Source organism: Oncorhynchus clarkii, chromosome 4 (assembly GCF_045791955.1).
Source record: "Oncorhynchus clarkii lewisi isolate Uvic-CL-2024 chromosome 4, UVic_Ocla_1.0, whole genome shotgun sequence".
NCBI classification, from domain to species: Eukaryota; Metazoa; Chordata; class Actinopteri; order Salmoniformes; family Salmonidae; genus Oncorhynchus; species Oncorhynchus clarkii.
Window position 1 is genome coordinate 43,024,628 of NC_092150.1, and position 26,232 is coordinate 43,050,859.

The 26,232-nt window shown below is 40.1% G+C and overlaps 1 protein-coding gene across 2 annotated transcripts in view; it reads right to left on the minus strand.

Annotated features, from left to right (window-relative positions):
- Nucleotides 1-17,703, minus strand: part of LOC139406830 (serine/threonine-protein kinase Nek7) — a 150,332-nt gene extending 132,629 nt beyond the window's left edge. The window contains exon 1 of one of the 2 annotated variants that reach the window (XM_071149900.1): nucleotides 17,280-17,599. The gene's annotated coding sequence lies outside the window, so the exon portion shown is untranslated. Of the gene's footprint in view, nucleotides 1-17,279 lie in introns of both variants that reach the window. The other variant, XM_071149901.1, reaches the window with a different exon arrangement.
- Nucleotides 17,704-26,232: the final 8,529 nt, after the last annotated feature.

Here is a 26,232-nt window from a genome sequence, read left to right on the forward strand (position 1 = left end):
GTAGGCTGTTTTATCCTGTCAAACAACTAGGCTGTCAATATTTCTCCAATCTGAGGAACAGGCTTGACAATAATTTCTCTCTATCTTCTGAGGGTCCCCGATGTTCACAGATTCAAATATCCTTAGAGGTTGCATCCCGGCTCCTAGTTTGATATGAAAGTGTTCAATTTTCTAAAACATTGATCCCTTTCTCATCAAGGTCTGCTGTGCTCTGAAGGAAAACTGACTACAAAAGATGTGTAAACAGAAAATTACTGACTTGCGACCCTGTGTGAAGTCTGAGCAGTGGTTGGAGTATTCCTGGGTTAGCCTGAGCCATAACCACACAATTTCAGCTCTTTACATCACGCTGAAGGGTATCACACGATGTCACACTTATTTTGTATTTTTTTTAGAGAATATAGCCCACCTAGTTCTTCTATGTGTGATATAATACAATATTTTATACCATGGCATTGTTAAATAGTTGTATTGAAGGGCATTCTAGAGCGTGCATTAGTTCCCTATAATACATGTTATTTGCACTGCAGAGTTCAATGGCTATAGGTCATTTGTTCTATGTTTGAGCTGCTTTTGAAAGCAAAAGACTAATTAAAAACAATATTGGCATTGTTAAATTTGAGGTTCATAATGGCACGCTAGGATTGTTGGTTTGGTTTAGGGGTCTGTGCGGGACAGATTTTTTGGTACCGTGCCCACCATCTCCCACGAGATATCCCCGCAGGTTTATTTGCCGACATCCCACCAGATCTCATCCAGCTCCTGCCCACAGTCCAGCAATGTTAATATTAATGTTAATATTATCTTCAAAACCACCATGTTATGCATTAGCCTGTATTGTGCAATGATTGCATGATTTCCTAAGACATTTGCTGGTTGGAATAAAGTAATTTTATTAAAACAAACTTCAGTGTAAACAAACTAATTTGAAGCAGCCCAGAAAAAAATGTCACTGCAAGAATTCGGAACGAGTTAATCTCAACTCGAACGGTCAGTAAGAGAAAGGAAAGGCTACATAGGCTACTAATAGCCTGACTCGTGCCCAGTCATCTTAGCCATCATTTCATTACATTTCGAAACGAATTAACAACATGCAGTTCTCACTGGAAAGTAAGCCGATAATTGCTTTGATAATTCATCACAAGTGGCCACAACCTCACTCACATCAGAGAATTGTTTTTGCCGCCGATGTTTGAAGCAGCCGCATGAGCCGGTTGTGTAACTTGAGACCCAGTTAGAGGCGGGGAGAGTGACACAAGCAGACAGAATGACAGAGACAGATTTGTGTGATAGATAAGTGGTTTTTATAACATTTCACAGCGCCAGTGGCAATTTTAGCATGTAAATCTTAATGGGGCAAACGATTAAAAATATAAATTGTACGCATGCCAGAAAAGCCACTACACAACACTGAACAAAAATTATATATATGCACATTTTTTTCCCCGATTGTGTTATTGACTGTACGTTTGTTTATTCTATGTGTAACTCTGTTTTGTTGTTTGTGTCGCACTGCTTTGCTTTATCTTGGCCAGGACGCAATTGAAAATGAGAGCTTGTTCTCAACTGGCCTACCTGGTTAAATAAAGGTGAAAACAAATAAAAAATACTTGCACTAAAGCAGCTGTCCCAACAGCAGAGCTTTCTTATCAGCGCCATGGAGTGAATCCTTACCACTGCTACACCTGCCCACAAACCACTGCTACACCTGCCCACAAACCACTGCTACACCTGCCCACAAACCACTGCTACACCTACCACTGCTACACCTGCCCACCTACCACTGCTACACCTGCCCACTTACCACACCTGCCCACCTACCACTGCTACACCTGCCCACCTACCACTGCCCACCTACCACTAATACACCTGCCCACTTACCACTAATACACCTGCCCACTTACCACTAATACACCTGCCCACTTACCACTGCCCATCTACCACTGCTACACCTGCCTATGAGCAGAGCCTTGTCTGAGCGAAACAGTTCATTCAGCCACATTCACTGCCTTTTTAAAAAAGCATAGCGGATATGGCTGACTTGCTTAAACAAATGTGGTTCCTACTGACAATTGAGATGTACAAGTTATACGGGGGAAAGGGACCAAATTATTAGGGTGAGGCACATGGGCTACTAACTGCTTACTACACAACATACGCTTTAGTATTACCTTCTTAGCTAGCTACAGTATTCATATCTCCCAGGCATGTTACATCATTTATGCAGCGGTGTAGAAGACATTTTACTAGTAGGTGCCTTTCATTACCTCCCTGGTTTTTGTAGTTGAATCTGTGTTTGAAATTCACTGCTCGACTGAAGGACATTACAGATATTTGTACGTGTGAGGTAGTCATTCAAAAATCATTCTAACCACTATTATTGCACACAGAGTGAGTCCATGCAACTTCTGTGACTTGTTTAGCACATTTCGACTCCTGAACTTTAGGCTTGCCTTAAGAAAGGGGATGAATACTTGACTCAAGACATTTCAGCTATTCATTTTTAAACATTTCTTAAACCCTAAATCCACACTTTGACATGATGGGGTAGTGTGTAGGCCAGTGACACAAGTCTCAATGGAATCCATTGTAAAGTAAGGCTGTAACACACCAAATATGGAAAAAGGCAAAGGTGTGAATACTTTCTGAAGTTGCTGTAGACGTACAGTACCAGTCAAAAGTTTGGACACACCTACTCATTCAAGGGTTCTTCTTTATTTTTACTATTTTCTACATTGTAGAATAATAGGGAAGACAAAATATGAAATAACACATGGAATCATGTAGTAACCCAAACTGTCATTTCTCTTTGCTTACTTGAGCTGTACTTGCCATAATATGGACTTGGTATTTTATCAAATAGGGCTATCTTCTGTATACCACCACCCCCCCCCCCCCCCCCCCCCTCCCCCTTTCCTGCCTGCCGTCCTGTACCTTTGTCTCTACTCTGGATTACCAGCCTCTGTCTGACCTGACCCTGAACCCGCCTGCTGTTCCGGTGCCTTACACCCTCTCTGGACTTTTGACCCCTTCCTGCCTTAACCGGTCATTTTCCTGCCCCTGTTTAAAGAATAAACTTTTGTTTCTTCAACACTGTCTGCACCTGGGTCATACCTTAAAACGTGATAGGCTGGCTAATTTGAAAAATCTCAAATAAAACACTTTTTTGGTCACTACATGATTCCATGTGTGTTATTTCATCATTTTGAATTTTTATACAATGTAGAAAATAGTCAAAAATAAAAGAAACCACCTGAAATGAGTAGGGTTCTGTCCTAACTTTTGACTGGTACTGTGTGTTTCACAAGTTTGGATAGTACAGTCCAGTGAGTTGGGCACAGTCGAGTACAGTACAGTCAGGGACTATAATACTTCTCCGAATTCCATCCACTGTGGCAGGTAGATAAAATCGAACAGCCACTCAGATTTTTTTACCAGACAATTTGTTGTTGCCATAACAGACGAGCACGCATATGAATGTTTCCTAAACAAGAAATGTATTACTAGTAAGAAATAATGTGGGATATTACACAACTTAATTTGATATTCCGGAGTCTCTTAAACAAAATATCACAGATAAGATATAAAATGTTCAGGTCCCCTTTAAGGTTACCTTGGTAACAGGCCACTCTGAGTCTGTGTGCCTGTGAGAATTAAACCAGTAGAGGAATGATGTATCTTTGCTAACATTGAAAAGCAACCTAGCTTGAGAACAACAATGTAAACAGCCAAGAAACACAAAGACATACTTCAGTAGACTTTCAAGTAAATTAGACCAACTTTTATGCCTGTGCCAATGCTTCTAAAAACAAATATTTCAGTACTTCATTAACAGTACGCACAGGCCCTCCGACAGGCAGTGTTGCTACTCTGGTGGGATTGCTATAATTTTAGGATTAGGATTTCTTTGCGCATAACCAGATATGAAACAAAATCAGAAATTCTTTAAAAACAGCTACTGACGCATTTATTTTTCTATAAATCATAACTCGCACATGTGCCTATACTTGACAATTAACTATTTTTATGAAATGCTCTCACTATAGAGTCCCGAGTGTGGCCACCTGCCAACTTGGCTGGTGAATTAGACATGCTTACCCACCAATGCCAAAATATACCCACATTTGGCAGGTAGTGGGTGGTAATTTTAGGCCCCGAGTACAGTACTGAGTACAGTACAGCAATGTAGTGAGTAGAGCACATTTTACAATGTGTGTGTGAAATCCTGAATGCTGATTGGTTGAAACTGCATTCCAGACTGTCTATTTTACAAGTTAACACTGGCTAAATCTATGACGTTAAAATGCCTATTTACTCTGTTCGATCTGACTGCTCAATTCACCGTCTCATCAGCCCGCGCAGGCAATTTATAAACTTGATATCCACTATAAAAAATAATCTAGACATCATCTCACATTTCTTTTAGACTAACATTTAGCTTTCAACGGCAGAGATTTGTATAAACATTACTGTCTGTCTCTCCGACATTTGCAACATAGTTTCAATATTCAAATTTGATCTACAGCTGTCACACAGTAATGAACGAGTCTGGAGTCGGGATGAGAGAGACAGGCGGGCAGCTTTTCTCAGCCAGTTGAAATATATACAAAGAAATATCAACAGAAAACAGGTAAAACTAAATGAAGTGCCGCTACTTTGTAGTCTTGTGCCAATATATCTTCCAGACACCGGCTTCACTGGCATTATCACTTAAGTAGAGAACAGTTCAATACAATTGTACAATACAAAAGTACAACAAGTATACAGTGGGGCAAAAAAGTATGTAGTCTGGTGTCCTTTGACAGCTCTTTGGTCTTGGCCATAGTGGAGTTTGGAGTGTGACTGTTTGAGGTTGTGGACAGGTGTCTTTTATACTGATAACAAGTTCAAACAGGTGCCATTAATACAGGTAACGAGTGGAGGACAGAGGAGCCTCTTAAAGAAGAAGTTACAGGTCTGTGAGAGCCAGAAATCTTGCTTGTTTGTAGGTGACCAAATACTTATTTTCCACCATAATTTGCAAATAAATTCATAAAAAATCCTACAATGTGATTGTCTGGATTTTTTTTCTAATTTTGTCTGTCATAGTTGAAGTGTACCTATGATGACAATTACAGGCCTCTCTCATCTTTTTAAGTGGGAGAACTTGCACAATTGGTGGCTGACTAAATACTTTTTTTCCCCACTGTAGATGCAACAAGATGTTGTTTGTGACATGCTGCTTTCCACAAGAATTCTACAATTACACTATTCTTTTTTGCCCCACTGTATTATACTGTACTCTACTGAAGTATTCTCTACTTTACTGTACTGAACTCTACCCTACTCTGCTGTACTGCACTGTGATTTCCAAACTTGTGAAACACGAGAATAACATGCTATCCATAATTATGCATTTCTATGTAGGACAAATCAGGGACCCATGAGGTAATTATGTTACAGTAATTCCATTACTGGGTGTAACTCCACTTCACTTACTGTAGTTCAATAACCAAAATATATATTTTCAAAATCAAAGTGCCATATTTTATATATATATCTTTTTTTTTGAAACACCTTTATTTAACTAGGCAAGTCAGTTAAGAACAAATTGTTATTTTCAATGATGGCCTAGGAACAGTGGGTTAACTGCCTTGTTCAGGGGCCGAATGACAGATTTTTACCATGTCAGCTCGGGGATTCGATCTTGCAACCTTTCCGTTACTAGTCCAACACTAACCACTAGGCTACCTGACACCCCAAAGGTAGCCTACTGGTTAGGTGGTCATAGCTGACAACCCATTCTTTCTGCAGACATCTTTGAATCTTAATTCGGAGAAGATACTTAAGAGTTTTTGGAAAACGTGGTCGCATAAAAATCTGAGGTAGATTTTACCGTCATTTCGTTACCAAAGTTTGCATCTGCACAGTTCTTCAACTAAATTAGTTCTCCCTCTTTTTTTCCCTGTGGAAATTGTTAAAAGTAGTCATTGCGAATAGAGTTGTATGGTTTGTTAAACTTTAAAATCAAATGGTTTTTGTTTGGCATACATTTTAAAGTGGAAAAAACTGAGTTAAAGCGTAATTGGGTTTCTGTGGAAATGCCCTATTGCGCAATGCCCTATTGCGTAATTTCACGAGGCTCTATGTTTACCCGGCAAAATGATATTATTATTTTGATTAATTCCGTGGGCATTTGTTTTGCAAACTCTACCATCACTAAAAGTGTAACTACATCCAAAATATCCAGTATTTTCCCCAGATGTCAAAAGTAGTCTCCTGATATGATTTAAGCAAAAAAAGAGTGATTGAGTGTGAAAACTGGAAAAGGCCCCTGGAGAAAGCAAAATTGAAGGAAAAACTAAACAGATTCAGGCAAAAAATAAAACAGATTTTATAGGGCCCTGGCATATAGGCCTAATCTAAGAACATAACTCTAATGACAGAAACTGTTACGATATCAAACATGAGACAAAACGAGATACAGTGCCTTGCGAAAGTATTCGGCCCCCTTGAACTTTGCGACCTTTTGTCACATTTCAGGCTTCAAATATAAAGATATAAAACTGTATTTTTTTGTGAAGAATCAACAACAAGTGGGACACAATCATGAAGTGGAACGACATTTATTGGATATTTCAAACTTTTTTTAACAAATCAAAAACTGAAAAATTGGGCGTGCAAAATTATTCAGCCCCCTTAAGTTAATACTTTGTAGCGCCACCTTTTGCTGCGATTACAGCTGTAAGTCGCTTGGGGTATGTCTCTATCAGTTTTGCACATCGAGAGACTCCCATTCCTCCTTGCAAAACAGCTCGAGCTCAGTGAGGTTGGATGGAGAGCATTTGTGAACAGCAGTTTTCAGTTCTTTCCACAGATTCTCGATTGGATTCAGGTCTGGACTTTGACTTGGCCATTCTAACACCTGGATATGTTTATTATTGAACCATTCCATTGTAGATTTTGCTTTATGTTTTGGATCATTGTCTTGTTGGAAGACAAATCTCCGTCCCAGTCTCAGGTCTTTTGCAGACTCCATCAGGTTTTCTTCCAGAATGGTCCTGTATTTGGCTCCATCCATCTTCCCATCAATTTTAACCATCTTCCCTGTCCCTGCTGAAGAAAAGCAGGCCCAAACCATGATGCTGCCACCACCATATTTGACAGTGGGGATGGTGTGTTCAGAGTGATGAGCTGTGTTGCTTTTACGCCAAACATAACGTTTTGCATTGTTGCCAAAAAGTTCAATTTTGGTTTCATCTGACCAGAGCACCTTCTTCCACATGTTTGGTGTGTCTCCCAGGTGACTTGTGGCAAACTTTAAACGACACTTTTTATGGATATCTTTAAGAAATGGCTTTCTTCTTGCCACTCTTCCATAAAGGCCAGATTTGTGCAATATACGACTGATTGTTGTCCTATGGACAGAGTCTCCCACCTCAGCTGTAGATCTCTGCAGTTCATCCAGAGTGATCATGGGCCTCTTGGCTGCATCTCTGATCAGTCTTCTCCTTGTATGAGCTGAAAGTTTAGAGGGAAGGCCAGGTCTTGGTAGATTTACAGTGGTCTGATACTCCTTCCATTTCAATATTATCGCTTGCACAGTGCTCCTTGGGATGTTTAAAGCTTGGGAAATCTTTTTGTATCCAAATCCGGCTTTAAACTTCTTTACAACAGTATCTCGGACCTGCCTGGTGTGTTCCTTGTTCTTCATGATGCTCTCTGCGCTTTTAATGGACCTCTGAGACTATCACAGTGCAGGTGCATTTATACGGAGTCTTGATTACACACAGGTGGATTGTATTTATCATCATTAGTCATTTAGGTCAACATTGGATCATTCAGAGATCCTCACTGAACTTCTGGAGAGAGTTTGCTGCACTGAAAGTAAAGGGGCTGAATAATTTTGCACGCCCAATTTTTCAGTTTTTGATTTGTTAAAAAAGTTTGAAATATCCAATAAATGTCGTTCCACTTCATGATTGTGTCCCACTTGTTGTTGATTCTTCACAAAAAAATACAGTTTTATATCTTTATGTTTGAAGCCTGAAATGTGGCAAAAGGTCGCAAAGTTCAAGGGGGCCGAATACTTTCGCAAGGCACTGTAAGCCTATGCGAGACAGATTTATAGACTATGCAACAACAACAAAGGCATAACCTGGTTTACAATGCAACAATTCATGACATTTCACCAAAGGCTGTCAAAAACAATTCAAGTCTCATCAGCAATCAAAAACAAGGTTACTGGCAGGCGGCCCTGCCTAAATTTTACAACCTGTTGACGCTCAGCCCGGTCTGATGCAGGCAGCTTTTGGCTGCCATTGATTGAGCAGCCATCGGGTTTCTGACTAGATCCTTGACAGTGTAATTCAGAGAATCAGACAGTGATCTGATCTCCATCACCTGGCTGATGCTGGCTGAGTGAGTGTGATGCTTTCCCTGTTTGTTGTCTTTGAAGGAGAGAGGATGTAGAAACAGAAGGGAGGGTAATAATAAAGGTCAATAGAATGATGTGATATCACTCAGCCACTCCTGGATAATCTTTGGTTGCATTCTACTCTGGCCTACTGATGGAATCGAGCTGAGAGACATTGGGCTGTTAAAACAATGACTGTGTGAGCTGTGAGTTGAGTTAATTGTTCTCAATACAGTACGACACAATATAGTGTTCTGGGAGTGGGACAAAAGGCCTAGCTACATAGTTCAACTTCTAACATACATACACGGGTCTAGACCAGGGGTCTCCAACAGGTAGATTGTGAGCTACTGCCCAACTATGAGTAACTCGCCAATCAATTCTGAAAGTCCATGCACTTATTCATGTTCCCTCGCGAACTGTCATAAACGTTATCTACTATCTAGCGATAGTGTACCTATTAAGCCCAACATACCGAACGTAACCTGTATACCCCATGGGTGTTCCAAATAAGACCCATCTCTTAAATCATCCATTTTAATTAATTTCCTAAATGTTCAAAACTTAACTGCCCATTCTTATTCATAATGTGATTAATATAATCTCCTCTAAAGTTATCAAAATAAACCGATCATTACTACTCATCATGAACCCTAGCACTAATAACAGGGTGCCCAATCATATCCACAGAGATCAGTGTGGACTTAGACTTTTGTTCTCGCCAAAACAGTACACAACTGATTCAACTAATCATAGACTTCAAACAAGATACAATTGGTTTAATATTTAGAAATGAAAGGTTTGGGGTATAAATATCCACTATAAACTACAATATTATGCAAAGTTAGTATTTGTTTATTGTGTTTGTGCTACTCCTTTAAGCCCACCTGAGAAATGTTCCAATTTACTAAAATGTAATACATGCATAACAAAACAAGGTTCATTTCAAAGTAAAATAAGACAAGATGCATTTAAAAATCTAACTTGTGAATTCCTGAAATCTATTATCTTGTTGCTACTGTGTGACTCTGGCGTGCAGGCACGACTACTAGCATGGGGAAAAAAAAATTCCATGAAATGCCATCCTATTTGTGCATATGTGCATAGTTTGTGCATAGTTAGCGATGCTTATGATAACCGGCAGAAATACTTTCCCCAAAAACCTTCTCAATTAAATGTTAACTGCAAAGTTTTCTTACCTGACATAGTGCCTTCAGAAAGTATTCATGGCCCTTGACATATTCCACATTTTGTTGTGTTACAGCCGGAATTCAAAATGTATTATATTGGGGGGTTCTCACCCACCTACACACAATACCCCATAAAGACAAAGTGAAAAAAACTTTATTTTTTTTTAATGAAATACATAAATATCTCATTCATACCCCTGAGTTAATACATGTTAGTATCACATTTGGCAGCGATTACAGCTGTGAGTCTTTCTGGCTAAGTCGAGCTTTTCACTCGATTGTACAATATTTGCACATTCTTCTTTTTAAAATTCATCTAACTCTGAAGTTGGTTGTTGATTATTGCTAGACTGCCATTTTCATTGCTTGCCATATATTTTTAAGCCGATTTAGGTCAAAACTGTAACTAAGCCACTCAGAAGCATTCAAGGTTGTCTTGGTAAGCAACTCCAGTGCATGTATTTTGTCTTGCGTTTTTTAGGTTATTATTCGGCACAAAGTTAATTTCTTTGCCATCATTTCCGCAGTTTTACTTTATTGCAAACAGGATGCATGTTTTGGAATATTTTTATTATGTTCAGGCTTCCTTTCATTATCTTATTATTTAGGTTAGTGCCGTGAATCCGGAAAGTATTCATATCCCTTGACTTTCTCAAATGTTTGTTACATTACAGCCTTATTCTAAAATGTATGGAATAATAATGACAAAGCAAAAACAGTTTTTTAGAAATCCTTGAAAATGTATTAAAAATAAAAAAACGAAATACTTTATTTACATAAGTATTCAGACCCTTTGCTATGAGACTCGAAATTTAGCTCAGGTGCATCCTGTTTCTTTTGATCATCCTTCAGATGTTTCTACAACTTTATGCGAGTCCACCTGTGGTAAATTCCATTGATTGGACAGGATTTGGAAAGGTACACACCTGTCTATATAAGGTCCCACAGAGGACACTGCATGTCAGAGCAAAATCAAGCCATGAGGTCGAATTGTATGTAGAGCTCCGAGACAGGACTGTGTCGAGGCACAGATCTGGGGAAGGATACCAAAAAATGTCTGCAGTATTGAAGGTCCCCAAGAATACAGTGGCCATCATTCTTAAATGGAAGAAGTTTATAACCACCAAGTCTCTTCCTAGAGCTGGCAGCTCTGCCAAACTGAGCAATCGAGGGAAAAAGGTCTTATAGTATAGTTTAATGATCATGTTAAAAATGCATGTTTGTTAATATGTATGTGTAATAATCGTATCATATGTAGCCTATAACAATGTTGGAAAATGTGTATTTCCTTTAGTTTTGTATTCAGTTAGCACAGTATGTACTCATTCACATGATCCGATTTTAGAAGTGTTATTCTCTACACTGACACTTAACTTGGTAATTCCATCAGACATCGTTTTTCACCTACGTGTTTGAAAAAATGCAATTCATAGTCGCAATTTCTGCCCAAAAATAATAAATCGCAATTAGATATTTTGTCCAAATTGTGCAGCCTTAGCGGTCGGGGCCGCAATATTCTGTGTAATACCGACTGGGACTATACCATGGAAATTGCATCACAATACCATGCAGCCATTGAGAGTGTAACGATGAGTTTAGAAATCATAATTGCCAGGTTGAGAGGTTACAAGCCCATTCTATTCATTATATTTGTATGGGCAGCTACCCATTAACATGACATGGGAGATATGTCTAGAGTAAGCAAACATCTACAATAAGCAAACAGAAACGACAGTCCATCATTACTTTAAGACATGGTGGTCAATCAACATTGAATATTTCAAGGACTTTTAAAGTTTCTTCAAGTGCAGTCGCAAAAACCATCTAGCGGGATGATGAAACTGGCTCTCATGACGACCTCCACAGCAAAAGAAGACCTAGAGTTACCTCTGCTGCAGAGATGTTAATTAGAGTTACCAGCCTCAGAAATTGCAGCCCAAATAAATGCTTCACAGAGTTCAAGTAACAGACAAACCAACATCAACTGTTCAGAAGAGACTGTGTAAATCAGGCCTTCAGGGCTGAATTGCTACAAAGAAACCACTCCTAAAAGGTCACCAATAGCCTACTAGCGGCCCAATTCATAGCCCTACACAGTGTAGGCTACACTACACATTTAACACGTGGTTAGTGGGCTAATCAATTCAATGACAATAAGATCAATTTGATCTGATTACAGTGGTAAGATTACCATGGTCTATATTAATTGGCGTACGTACCCTATTTAAAGATATTATTCGTACCGTATTTCTCCAATGCCAAACCAGTTTGTTTGTCTTGTTTGCAGCAAAACTGTCGCTGTTAGCAAATAATTAAATCGGAGATGTCATTATGAATCTAAGCATGGTACTTTCAGAAGTTGATCCAATCAGTTTAGATGCTGTTAGAAAATGAAATACAGGCCTATATGCTAGCCTACTCCAGTGACATGTAATAGCCTACACGCTGTTGGTCAACCAATATTTTTTTTTAGTAAAGCAGTAGCAAATATATATATTTTTTTTTTATGGCACGCGAGAAACCTGTCTGATTTGCGCCCATCTCAGTGAACTAATCCATTGCAGATGCCACGGGGATGGCACAGTCCAAGAAGGGGAGTGTGGCTAAAATGCACGTCTCTCTCCAGAATGAGCTCTCCCGCCAATTTGTACACATTCATTGTTTCATAACGTGTGCGAATTGTTCAAGTTTGATTGTACATTTACCATTAATTCCTAAAATGTCTAATCTACCATGTTGGTTTGGTTAAGGTAATTTTTGTTAATGCATTCAATATATTATTATTTCAGTCTTTATGCTACATGTGTGAGAAACAAGTTTTGGTTTATTTCATTCCATTTATGAGTTTTGTCAATTTAGTAATTGTCTTATGTTTTGCGCCCTCCTGTCAATGTTGAGTAAGGGCATGCACCTGATTAGGCATAGAAGTAGGCCTAAAGGCTACTTGGGCTGTATGCAAATGTGACCTGATTCAGGAAACTAGGCGAATGTCGCAACTTCACAGGAAAGTCGTTTGAACGTTAAAGAAAATGTTTTGATCAAAATGCAGTTTTTGGCAGAAATGCCTTCTCGAACATGTGAACCTTTAATGTGCCTTAATAACAAAACTTGTATGCCATCTGTAAATATGAATAAAATTGTTAAATTATGAGCCTTGTTGGTTAAGCCACAGAAAAAGTGAGCAACCTTCCCCACTAGCCATGATTGTCTGAGATAATGAGTGGTCTGGACATGCTGAGAGGGGAGTTCAGATTGGTCTGCCATATTGAAGGCTGCGGTCTATTTGAGATTGTCAGTCTGTGCTGGTAATCCTGTCGAACGCGGCTTTAAAAAAATGCATTGTGTGGTGGAGCTGCATAAGTGTTGCTCTCCACTTTCTGGAGGATCAAGTTTTGAAAAATCAGTGGAATTAGAGTATGATAGCTAATGAGATTGATAAAACAACTGTCTCCGGATTACATCTTCAAACTAAGGAAAAACGTGGTAGGGCATTCCTGACAGGGAGACGCGTCCATCATTCATGATGGTGTAAACAGATAAGATAGCTAGCTACATTTTCAGAAATAACATGTTTCAAATTTGACAGAAAGGGGGTTCATTTCAAGCTATAGTGTACTGTTAGCTAGCTAGCTAACGTTAGCTGGCTGGCTCCCTAGTGGATGCTATTATTTGTTTCCCAGAGCGGTTTGCTTTTCTAGTTAGAGCTTAATGTTAGGCATTGTTGGCACTTTGTTCATTGTTGTTTAATTAACCTCTTTGGGCTAGGGGGCAGTATTTTCACGTCCGGATGAAAAGCGTGCCCAAAGTAAACTGCCTGTTACTCAGGCCCAGAAGCTAGGATATGCATATAATTGGTAGATTTGGATAGAAACCACGCTAAAGTTTCTAAAACTGTTAAAATAATGTCTGTGAGTATAACATAACTGATATGGCAGGCAAAACCCAGAGGACAAACCATCCAACAACAAAAAAAAAACACATTTGGCATACCACTATTTTCAATGGCTGTCACTTTTATTGTAAGGCGAAAACCTACCAGATTGCAGTTCCTAGGGCTTCCCCTAAATGTCAACAGTCCTTAGTCAGGCTGGTTTTTGGAAAAATTAGCTAGAAGTTATAGTTTTTCTAAGTGACTCACATTTTGGCTTTAGTGTTTCCATGCGCATGGAGGAAAGCGCATTCTTTGTTATTTATCTCCGGTAATGAACATTGTATTGTTTATTTACCTATTAGGGTACCTAAGGTTTGATTATAAATGTTGTTTGACTTGTTTGGATAAGTTTATTGCTAACGTTTGGGATTAATTTTGTATGCATTTTGAAGGAGGGAAACCGGTGGATTATTGACTGAAGCGCGCCAGCTAAAACTGAGTTTTTATGGATATAAAGAAGGACATTATCAAACAAAATGACAATTTGTGATGTAACTGGGAGCTTTTGGGTTGCCAACAGAAGAAGATATTCAAAGGTAAGGCATTTATTATATGGCTATTTCTGACTTTCGTGTCGCACCTGCCTGGTTTCTACGCGGGGCGCTGTCCTCAAATAATCGCATGGTGTGCTTTCGCCGTAAAGCCTTTTTGAAATCTGACACAGCTGCTGGATTAACAAGAAATTAAGCTTTATTTGATGTATTAAACATGTATTTTCATGAATGTTCAATACTTATATTTCTGTAGTTTGAATTTCGCGCTCTGCAATTTCACCGGATGTTGTCGAGGTGGGTCGCTAGCGGAACGCCTGCGCTAGAAAGGTTTACTACCTAACGTTAGCTGGCTGGCTTGTTAGCTAACCTTACGTGACGTGTCTACAACACCGTTGAATATGGCCATTGTCGGCAAACATCTGCAAAAAAGCGTAATGAAATGGTTGCCAGCAGAGCTGGTTAGGCTGTTTTCATGTTATCAGGAGGTAAATAAATAAAGTGTGCGCACCGAGAGCGAAATGAGATGGGTGGTGCTAAAGCTTAAAAGGGTGTAAACGATGCTGAATGGGTTTAGACAAAGAGGAGCTCTTCACTAGATACCAAAACATTCAAAAGGCGAAACTCTCTCAAAAGCGAGTTTACAAGTTCATCAACTTTCAAAGAATAATTACTTCCCCATTGTTCCACAAATGCAGTGTATGATATACCATTTTGTAGCTCTAAGTCTACTTTTATCCACTGTAAAAAAAAAAATACAATTTCACATTTTGCTACATAAGACCGAATCCAGGTGGTGAGTCAAAAATGTAGGCATATAAATGTGCCAAATTTGGGGGTCTGATAGTATTTCTGATTGGCTTAAAGCAACACCACTAATGAGCTGTGGAGCTTCTCAAATCAATTTTTGTATTCATCTCAGAACAGCAAGCAAACAAAGTCTGTTTTTAAATCCATTGAGTTTAATGTATTTGAAAAATCTTCCCGGCTCGCTCACTCACTTTTGATAACCACTCAGCGTGAAAGGGATAAATGGGACGCTCTGAACCAGTGGAAACGTCAAAACAGGTCTACAGTGGTTCGTAATTTAAAAGTTGCAGCGTTCTGCAGCACAGCTTGCGTCGTGCCGCATAATTCTATGGCACGTTATTTAAGTGTCAGCCATTAAAGCTAGTTAGTGCTAGTTTGACCACCAGAGGGCATCTTTGAGAAGCATTTCTGCCATCGACTTCATAAATTAGAACGATATTTTAGAGGTTATTTCATTTTCAAAAAAATGAAAGTGAGCAATTGTAATCTGAATAAAAGGCCAAAATAATATTTGTAAAGGCCAAAACATTTATTTCCGTTTTTAGAGGGAGAGGAACGCTGGGCCAATTGTGCGCTGCCCTATGGGACTCCCAATCACGGTCGGATGTGATACATAATAATAATACTTTTTGTCGTATTATTTTTTTTTTCTGGTGGATTAAACTGAAATTGCAACCAATCACAGCTGGTTGTGATACAGCCAACCTAAGTAACTAAGAAATACATTTGATGATAGAATCCTCCCCCTACCCTCCTTCTAGGAAAGTTTCCATGACAGAGAACAGTTGATTGTCAAGGGCAATTAATTAAATTATCTTGAGTTGTCTCGCTGGAATTGTCTTACTCTTTCAAATGACTGCTTGACCCACACAGCAGACATTGTGGGCTAGGTTAGGAATGCTGTGTTGCACCTGTAGCGCTATATCTTTTTGTGGCGTCATTACATCATCCATCTACGTTATATCAGCTTTGACATCGGTCTTGCACATTGCCGTTAAACTAGACATCGGGCCAATACAGATGTGGGAATTTTTAGCTAATATTGGCCGATTCCTAGTTGAAAGAACACTTTCGTTCGACCAACATTTTTTGTGGTTGGGGACAGCCCGAAACCCGTGGTTCTCAGTCAAGCAAAATGACACAATACAACCAGTACACTCTGGAGAGGAAACAACAATACAATGTAGCCAAACAACATCGCTTGCAAACTGCACAGATGTGAGATTTTTTTCCCTCGCTATATAACACTGGTCCTCTTCAAATTTGATTCCAGGTTGCATATCATAATATTTAAGGGCATATCAGATGGTCTGCTCTGTCCATACAAGTCACACCAAGCATAGGATTGAAATAGGAAAATAGTGTACCTATGAAAAAACTATGAAATAGCTCCTCAATACTACCTGATGAAACATTTAAATGTATTACATGAATGGTGACCACAGCCCTTCCGAAAACACATTTAAATTGTGTTTTAATTATTTTTTTCCCCACCCTGATCTATGTATTCCATTAAAAAAAATGGCTCCCAATGCAGCTTTACTTCCAGGTAATTTTGTTGCATCTGGCAGTTCCTGGCCTGCGATTCCCCACAAGGCAGCTTCTTTTCATTATTGCTAATTATCTGACCATTAATAGGTCATGGCTAGAAGCTTTTGTAATAATTAACTTTTCGTAGCAGGTTTAGGAGAACGTACGCAGCAGATAAGGAGAATACACATGGCAGGTTCGGGGAATTATGTTAAGGTTAGGAAAAGGGTTAGGATTAGCTAAAATGCTAAAAACTTTTTTTGTAAATTTGACAAATGCTGGATCCCATCTAGACATGACAACGTTCAGAATCATAACAACGCACACTTTCCGGCCACATCATTTTCGTGGCGTTGTCAGACAACCCGTCTGTGAATTATAACTGTTCTGAAATAACCCCATATTTCCATTGTGACATCAGACAAGACACTAGAACTGAAACACAGGGCAGGCTGGCAAAAGTTTGGAAAAGCAAAAATATTGGCATACACTAAACTGACGACAAACGTTATATTACCTAGATAGCACATTAGCTATATCATTGTACAACACCTGACAACCTAGCTAGCTAACTGTTGACCGTACATACCGTTATTAGTAACGTGCAAGATACACTATAAAACAGATGGATTGATAGCAAGTTAGTTAAAGTACGATGAAAAGTGAAGTCGCATTACTTTAATATTTTTTGCTTAAACTTTCCGTGGAATATGAAGAAATTACCCCGTAAATTCGCTTAGTTTGTTAACCAACTAACGTTAGTTAAGTTTTACATGTGACAATGGTATGGACACTCGAACCTAGCTAACGTTAGCTGGCTAGCATATTCGATAAGTTTGTGAAAGTTAACCAACGTTAGTTTACATGTGGCAATGGTATGGACACTGGAACCTAGCTAACGTTAGCTAGCTAGCAAACTTCTGCATTCTTACCAGGAAGTGGGAGCCTCGCTACTGTTATTTTCGGGTGGCGATGGTGCTTACTTTTCCAATCCAAGGTCGTGCTGCAGTCGAGTTGCCGGGCCGCTCTTGCGTGGCACCTTTCCCTGTGCGCAAATACTTTTCAGAGACGACCTCTATCGTAAAAGTAGCTAGTTGACGAGGTATGTTCCAAAAGAGTCCGTCAGCCCCTTACCATTCCTGGCCTGTGGCAGTATTGTAAACAACCCAGGATTGATGGGGCGGGGTAAACGTCAGAGAATTGAGGGGAACTGTCAAATACCACTGGCGTGAAACGAAAGTAGCTATTTTTTTTATTTTCAGTGATCTTTAATTAAGGGCAGATTTACAGGTATCAGAAGTAGTAGCCTATAGGGTACCGCAATATAAATCACAATGCCCATAAAACCTAGCGGTCAAATACGGAAATGGTTCCAATTGTTTTTTCCCCCATTAATTTTTCCCATAGCGGATTTTAGAACGTCTTCAAATAACATCTGTGTTTCGAGTAGGCTTATCCTGAAGTGACGTTTAGATGTTTATCAATAAATTTGTCTGCATTTACGTAATTGAATAGCCCACACGGTATCTTATTCTGCCCCTATACAACTTTTAATGTGTTGTTTGTTGGCAACCTTGTTATTTACAAAGTTTTTGGAACAGATTTCTGTTGGAATGTTCCACAAATTATACCCATCGTCTGTCTATATGTCTAGCTATTTAAATGCATGAGAAATTGGTTATAAAATTAGCTTTCCTTGGCTTTTATAAACCAACAGTCTAGCTTGCTAGTTAACTATCTAGCTAATGTTGCTGGTGAAGCTAGGTGTTTTTGATGTTTGTTTGTGCCTGTGGGTGAGGGGTGGGTACTTCAAGTATTATTTGACTTGTCGCTACCCTAGCTAGCTGAATTATTTTGGTCTGGCTTTTTGAAAGGTTAAAGAGATTTGCTGATTAGCATCTTCTCTTGAGTCAACAGTGTACAAACTTTACTGCAGGAAGTCATTGATCTGTTTTCTGTTACCCTCTGGACAGCAGATAATTGTTATAGCAAGTAGACAAGGTTATGTAACCTTATTTAGTCATACCTGCTATGGTTTTCAAGTGCCACTGTAGTAATGATGGTTTTGGGAAACAGTTCAGAGATTTAACGATGCTCATACGAAGGTTCCAACAATGAACTTAGCCTTAAAATGCTTTTGGGAAACTTGGCCTGTGTGGTACAGTCTTTCATATGTGTTGTAGTTTGTTGCATCTTATTGCTTAGTTTATCATTTGTGTCAACTTTGAATTCAATCTAAGCCACAGATTAAGGTCCTCTATTTTGTACTTGACCTTTAATAGACACAAGCCTGAAGATATTCAAGCAGCACTTTGAGAGCAAGCAGCCCAAATATTGAATGTTCCCAGAACTGGTTGATGTGCAGGCCAAAGTGACCACACACACTCAAATGGACCTACAGCTGGGGTAATATTCTGTCACCATTCACACATACAGTGAGGCAAAAAAGTATTTAGTCAGACACCAATTGTGCAAGTTCTCCCACTTAAAAAGATGAGAGAGGCCTGTAATTTTCATCACTTCAACTATGACAGACAAAATGAGAAAAAAAATCCAGAAAATCACATTGTAGGATTTTTAAAGAATTTATTTGAAAATGATGGTGGAAAATAAGTATTTGGTCACCTACAAACAAGCAAGATTTCTGGCTCTCACAGACCTGTAACTTCTTCTTTAAGAGATTCCTCTGTCCTAAAAATTAAGATAAATTTGCATTTGCAACTGTTCTCAGTACTTTACATTTTATATATAATCAATTTACATATGTACATTTATTGTTCAGAAAAACCTTAAAGCCACACTGTCATTTGAGTTCATTGGATGACAAAAGGTTTGTGACAGAAGTGAACTCATTATACGCTCATGGGCTAGACTGTATTTCCTTATTTTCACTGACTGGGTATGTGACATGTTGTGGAATAGGAACATCATTGTGAGATTCTTTCACATAGTACCTTAGTACAAGGATCAGAGTTGCATGTTCAAACTCTGACATACGTCTTATAACTTCAAACCATCTTGTTTTCTTTGACCTAAGAAGTTTTCAAAAGGAAACCCTGAGATAATATTCAGTCATTGCTTAGATGTATAAGGCCATTCAAATTATTCACCAAATTCTCTTTACCATCAAACTGGCCAAAATGCTCTACTAAAGACACTATTAAAGTTAGGCATATTGGCAATGCTTGAATTGGCTTGCCAATTGTCACGAATAGCTAGGAGTGGTGGGTGTGGAGTCAGGCGCAGAGAGCAATGCTTCCAATGCCTACGTTTATTAAGCTGGGTCTAGCCAACAAACAGGCAAAATGACCAATAATCAGGTATGTCACCAAAACCAGGGAAAATAACAGACAGAAAAATACGTATAAGCAAAACAATTTCACCACTGACAGTGAGAATTAGCCCGCACAAAAGCAGGCGGGCCCTGGAAGTTTAGATAGGCCATAATTAACAACAAATAAGTAACAGGTGAAAACAATCAAGACAAAACTAACAGAAAATAAAAAGGAATCGTGGCAGCTAGTAGACCGGTGACGCCGAGGAGCCACCTTCGGTGGAAGTCGTGACACCAATATAGTTATTCTAAAAGAATGCTACAATTATATTTCAAAACTGCAGCTTCCAATGACCCCACAGCAAAGTTGATACTTTAAAAAAAAATGTAACTAGGCAAGTCAGTTAAGAACAAATTCTTATTTACAATGACCAGCAACAGTGTGTGAAAACCTTGTGAAGAATTACAGAAAACGTTTGACCTCTGTCATTGCCAACAAAGGGTATATAACAAAGTATTGAGATAAACTGTTGTTATTGACCAAATACTTATTTTCCACCATAATTTGCAAATAAAAAATAAAAAATATAATTTTGTCTGTCATAGTTGAAATGTACCTATGATGAAAATTACAGGCCTCTCTCATCTTTTTAAGTGGGAGAACTTGCACAATTGGTGGCTGACTAAATACTTTTTTGCCCCACTGTATAATAATTGTGATTAATTTATTTTTTTAAAGTATTTTTAATAAATGTATGTTTACGTACCTTTAAAACTATATTTTTTTTTTGTCATTTTAAATCAGAACAACATCCATTTAAGAAAAAAATGTCAGGGGGGACCTTTATTTTGAAAAGTAACCGTATAATCACGTGACCTTAATGTCACCAGTTTCACATTGCTGCCCTTCGGACCTTGATGAAGACACAGGTCTTCCTATAACTGTCACGTTCTGACCTTAGTTCCTTTGTGATGTCTTTGTTTTAGTATGGTCAGGGCGTGAGTCGGGTGGGCAGTCTATGTCCTTTTTTCTATGATTTGGTATTTCTGTGTTTGGCCTGGTATGGTTCTCAATCAGAGGCAGCTGTCAATCGTTGTCCCTGATTGAGAACCATACTTAGGCAGCCTGTTTTCACCCTTGAGTTGTGCGTGATTATACTTTCTGTTTAGTGTGGTTTTCACCTGACAGAGCTGTTTCGGTTGTGCGTTTGTTTGATGTTGTTCAGTTTAAATAAATAACATGAACAAGTACCACGCTGCGCTTTGGTCCTCACCTTCTTCCACCGACGACCGTTACAGAATCACCCACCTCCAAAGAACAAAGCAGAGTGATATCGGGCAGCAGCAGAAATCTCGGGACTCCTGGACATGGGAGGAGATTCTGGACGGCAAGGGACCCTGGACACAGGCTGGGGAACACCGCCGCCCCAAGACAGAGCTGGAGGCAGCGAAAGCTGAGCGGCGGTGGTATGATGAGGCAGCCCGGCAGCGCGGCTGGGACGAGAGGCAGCCCCAAAACTTTATTGGGAGGGGGCACACGGGGAGTGTGGCTAAGTCGGAGACCTGAGCCAACTCCCCGTGCTTACCATGGAGAGAGGTGGACTGGGCAGGCACCGTGTTATGCTGTGAGGCGCACGGTGTCCCCGGTGCGCAGGCATAGCCCGGTGCATTACATCGCAGCGCCTCGTATCGGCCGGGCTAGAGTGGGCATCGAGGCAGGTGCTATGAAGCCGGCTCAGCGCATCTGGTCTCCAGTGCGTCTCCTCGGGCTGGGGTACATGGCACCAGCCCTGCGCATGGTGTCCCCGGTTTGCCAGCACAGCCCAGTGCGGTCTATTCCACCTCGCCGCATTGGCCTGGCTATGGGGAGTATCCAGCCAGGTAGGGTTGTGCAGGCTCAGTGCTCGAGACCTTCAGTGCGCCTCCACGGTCCGGTCTATCCGGTGCCTCCTCCACTCACCAGGCCTCCGGTAGCAGCCCCCGCACCAGACGGTCTCTCCGTCTCTGTCCAGCGCTGCCAGAGTCTCCCGCCTGTCCGGAATCTCCCGTCCATTCGGGACCCGTTGCTAGGGTCCCCAGTCCGAGACGCCACAGAGACGGGTTAAGAGGCGGAGAAAGACTATGGTGGAGTGGGGTCCACGTCCCGCGCCAGAGCCGCCACCCTGGACAGACCCAGACCCTCCCCTATAGACACCCAGACCCTCCCCTATAGGTTCAGGTTTTGCGGCCGAAGTCCGCACCTTTGGTGGGGTACTGTCACGTTCTGACCTTAGTTCCTTTATGTCTTTGTTTTAGGTTGGTCAGGGCATGAGTTGGGGTGTGTTGTCTATGTTCGTTTTTCTATGTTGTGTTTTGCGTTTGGCCTGGTATGGTTCTCAATCAGAGGCAGGTGTTGTTAGTTGTCTCTGATTGAGAATCATACTAAGCCTTTTCCCACCTGTGTTTCGTGGGTTATTGTTTCCTGTTTTGTGTATTCACCGTACAGCACTGTTTCGTTTCGTTCTCGTTATTTTGTTTTTGTGGTCCTCCTCTTCTTCCACCACAGACGAGTGTTACATTAACCTCTATATTATTCTAATGTTTACCAATTACCGTACTCTGATCATTACAGAAAGAAAAGGTTGAGCTGCCCCCTCCATCCCATACCTGGACACAGACATATGCACAAACACACATATAGGTCTACAGGTTCTCTCTCTCTCTTTGTCACAAAACCATGCAATAGGCCTACATAATAATTGGAAACAATTATGACCTTCAACTACACAAAACCATTAGGAACACCTTCCTAATATTGAGTTGCACACCCTTTTGCTCAATTCGTCTACAAGGTGTCGAAAGTGTTCCAAAGGGCTGCTGGCCCATGTTAACTCCAATTATTCCCACAGTTGGGATAAGATGGCTGGATGTCCTTCGGGTGGTGGACCATTCTTTATACACATGGGAAACTTGTGGTGCGTGAAAAACCCAGCAGCGTTGCAGTTTTTGACACACTCAAACAGGTGCGCCTGGCACGTACTACCATACCCCGTTCAAAGGCACTTAAATCTTTTGTCTTGCCCATTTACCCTCAGAATGGCGCACATACACAATCCATGTCTCAATTGTCTCATGGCTTAAAAATCATTCTTTAACCTGCCATTTCATCTTCACTGACATCAATAACGGATCATAGTTTTCAAGTGTCAAACTCATTCCACGGAGGGCCGAGTGTCTGCGGGTTTTCGCTCCTCCCTTGGACCTGATTGATGAATTAAGGTCACGGATTAGTAAGGAACTCCATGGAATGAGTTTGACACCCCTGGTCTATGTCATGGAAAGTGCAGGTGTTCCTAATGTTTTGTACACTCAGTGCATATTTTTGACAATGAATAATACAGCCTGACAATTCACACAACCCTGATACAACATATACACATGTATTTTCCTCCTCATTGTTAATAATCAACAAGTTATAAGGAAGTTATTTTTTTCTCCCTACTTCAATAGCCTTTTTGTTAACCTCCTCACAAATATGGAAAAAGGGAAAGGCCTGAAGTGTAGTTTTTTTTTTCTCTTCTTGAACAACAGTTGAAGATTAAAAGAAATGTCTCAGGGAAATCTGTCAATTCTGTTGGTGAATAATGCTGTGTGGAATTTAATGGCATGGAGTTATATTGGGTTTCCTCTACACCCACATTTTCTTTCAATAAGATCAATGGCGCTCAGTGACAGATAGGGACGCTCTTTTGTAACTTCAAATTTCAGGTTTCTGAGGGAATAATTAGATGGCTGGATGAAACGTAATGCATCAGGCAGCGAGGGGAGCTGCAACAAGAGATCCTCATGGTTCAATATGCACTCCGCACACACGAGCCTAGCTGTTTCTGTGGTGGAAATCTGTTTAATAATGGTGTTGGATTTCCATTGTTCTAAAAGTGGCACACACCATTGATCTGCATTAAACCAATGGCAAACGTATTTTCTCTCACTGATATTGTTTATTTAGCTGAGATCTTTCATTTGGTTTGAGGATTTTTTTTGTGTGTATAGATTGTGTTCTCTTGCACTTTATTCCCCATCTGCAAACTTCTAGGTGTCTGTCTTCTCCAGTGTACAATCAGCTGAGAAGGATGGGGGGGGGGGGTTAATATACTGTAGCTGGATGCGTGACTGAGGAATCGGAGGTACCTTTCTGAGGTAGACTGACTGACAAACATTAAAAAAAGAAGTTGAGCTTTTTCTTAGTTGTTGAAAACAAAATGGCTCAGATTAAAAGGTGACATGGCTCTTAATTTCAACAATATTGTATACAGGGCCTTCAGAAAGTATTCACAACTTTTGACTTTTTCCACATTTTGTTGTGTTACAAACTGGGATTAAAATTGATTTTAATTGTCATTTATTTTGTTGAAGATCTACAGAAAATATTCTGTAATGTCAAAGTGGAAGAAAAATTCTAACATTTGTAAAACATGAATGAAAAATAAAACAGAAATATATCTGTCACACCCTGATCTGTTTCACCTGTCTTTGTGCTTGTCTCCACCCCCCTCCAGGTGTCGCCCATCTTCCCCATTATCCCCTGTGTTCTCTGTTTGTCTTTTACCAGTTCGTCTTGTCTCGTCAAGCCTACCAGCATTTTTCCCGTACTCCTGTTTTTTTTCTCCTCTAGTCCCTGTTTTCCCGCTTTTGACCATTCTGCTGCCCCGAGCCTGCCTGCCTGTCGTTCTGTACCTTTCGGACTCTGCTCTGGCTTACTGACCTCTGCCTGCTCTTGACCTGCCGTTTTCCTGCCCCCTGTTTTTGTATTAAACTTTTGTTACTTATTTTCTAACTGTCTGTGTCTTCTCCTGAGCCGTGACAATTTGTTGATTACATAAGTATTCAACCTTTGGCAGCCACTACAGCTGTGAGTCTTTCTGGGTAAGTCTGTAAAAGCTTTGCACAACTGGATTGTACAATATTTAAAATACATAATCCTTAAAAAAAATTGTCAAGCTCTGTCAAGCTGGATGTTGATCATTGGTAGACAACCACTTTCAAACTGTATCTATGCCACTCAGGAACATTCAATGTCTTGGTAAGCAACTCCAGTGCCTTCAGAAAGTATTCATACCCCTTGACTTATTACACAATTTGTAGTGTTCAAAATGGATTAAATAGATTTTCTTCTCGTCCATCTACACACAATACCCCATAATGACAAAGTGGAAACATGTTTTTAGAAATTGTTACGAATTTATTGAAAATGAAATACCAAAATACAATATATAGACAAAAGTATGTGGAAACCCCTTCAAATTAGTGGATTTGGCTATTTTAGCCACACCCGTTTGGCAGTAGAATGGCCTTACTGAAGAGTTCAATGACTTTTAACATGGCACCGTCATAGGATGCCACCTTTCCAACAAGTCAGTTCGTCAAATGTCTGCCCTGCTAGAGATGTCCCGGTCAACTTTAAATGCTGTTATTGTGAAGTGGAAACATCTAGGGGCAACCATGGCTCAACTGCAAAGTGTTAGGACACACAAGCTCACAGAACGGGATCTTCTAGTCATGAAACGTGTAGAACGTAAATCGTCTTTCCTCGGTTGCAACACTCCCTACTGAGTTCCAAACTGGCTTTGGAAGCAATGTCAGCACAATAACTGTTCAACAGAAGCTTCATGCTGTGGATTTCCATGGCCAAACAGCCGCACACAAGCCTAAGATCACCATGTGCAATGACAAGCGTTGGCTGGACTGGTGTAAAGCTTGCTGCCATTGGACTCTGGATCAGTGGCAACAGTTTGGGGAAGGCCCTTTCCTGTTTCAGCATGACAATGCCCCCGTGCACAAAGTGAGGTCCATACAGAAATGCTTTGTCGAGATCAGTGTGGAAGAACTTGACTGGCCTTCCCAGAGCCCTGACCTCAACCACATCAAACACCTTTGGAATGAATTGGCTCACAGACTGCGAGCCAGACCTAATTGCCCAAATTCAGTGCCCGACCTCACTAATGCTCTTGTGGCTGAATGGAAGCAAGTCCCCGCAGCAATGTTCCAACATCTAGTGGAAAGCCTTCCCAGAAGAGTGGAGGCTGAGCAAAGTGGGGACCAACTCCATATTTATGCCCATGATTTTGGAATGAGATGTTTGACGAGCAGGTGTCCACATACACTACATGACCAAAAGTATCTAATTTACATAAGTATTCAAACACCTGAGTGAAAACTTTATAGAATCACATTTGGCGGCGATTACAGCTTTGAGTCTTTTTGGATAAGCCTCTAAGAGCACAATATTTGCCCATTATTCTTTTTAAAATTCTTCAAGCTCTGTGAAGTTGATTGTTGATCATTGCTAGACAGCCTTTAGCTCTATTCCATTGATTTTTATCATAAAGAACTCCATAGTCCTTACTGATGACAAGCATACCCATAACATGGTACTCAGTGATGTCTTGTGTTGGATTTGCCCCAAATATTACGCTTTGTATTCAGGACATGAAGTTAATTTCCTTGCCTTATGTTTTTTGCAGTTTTACTTAAGTGCCTTTTTGCAAATAGGATGCATGTTTTGGAATATTTTATTCTGTACAGGCTTCCTTCTTTTCACTTTTTCAGTTAGGCTAGTATTGTGGAGTAAC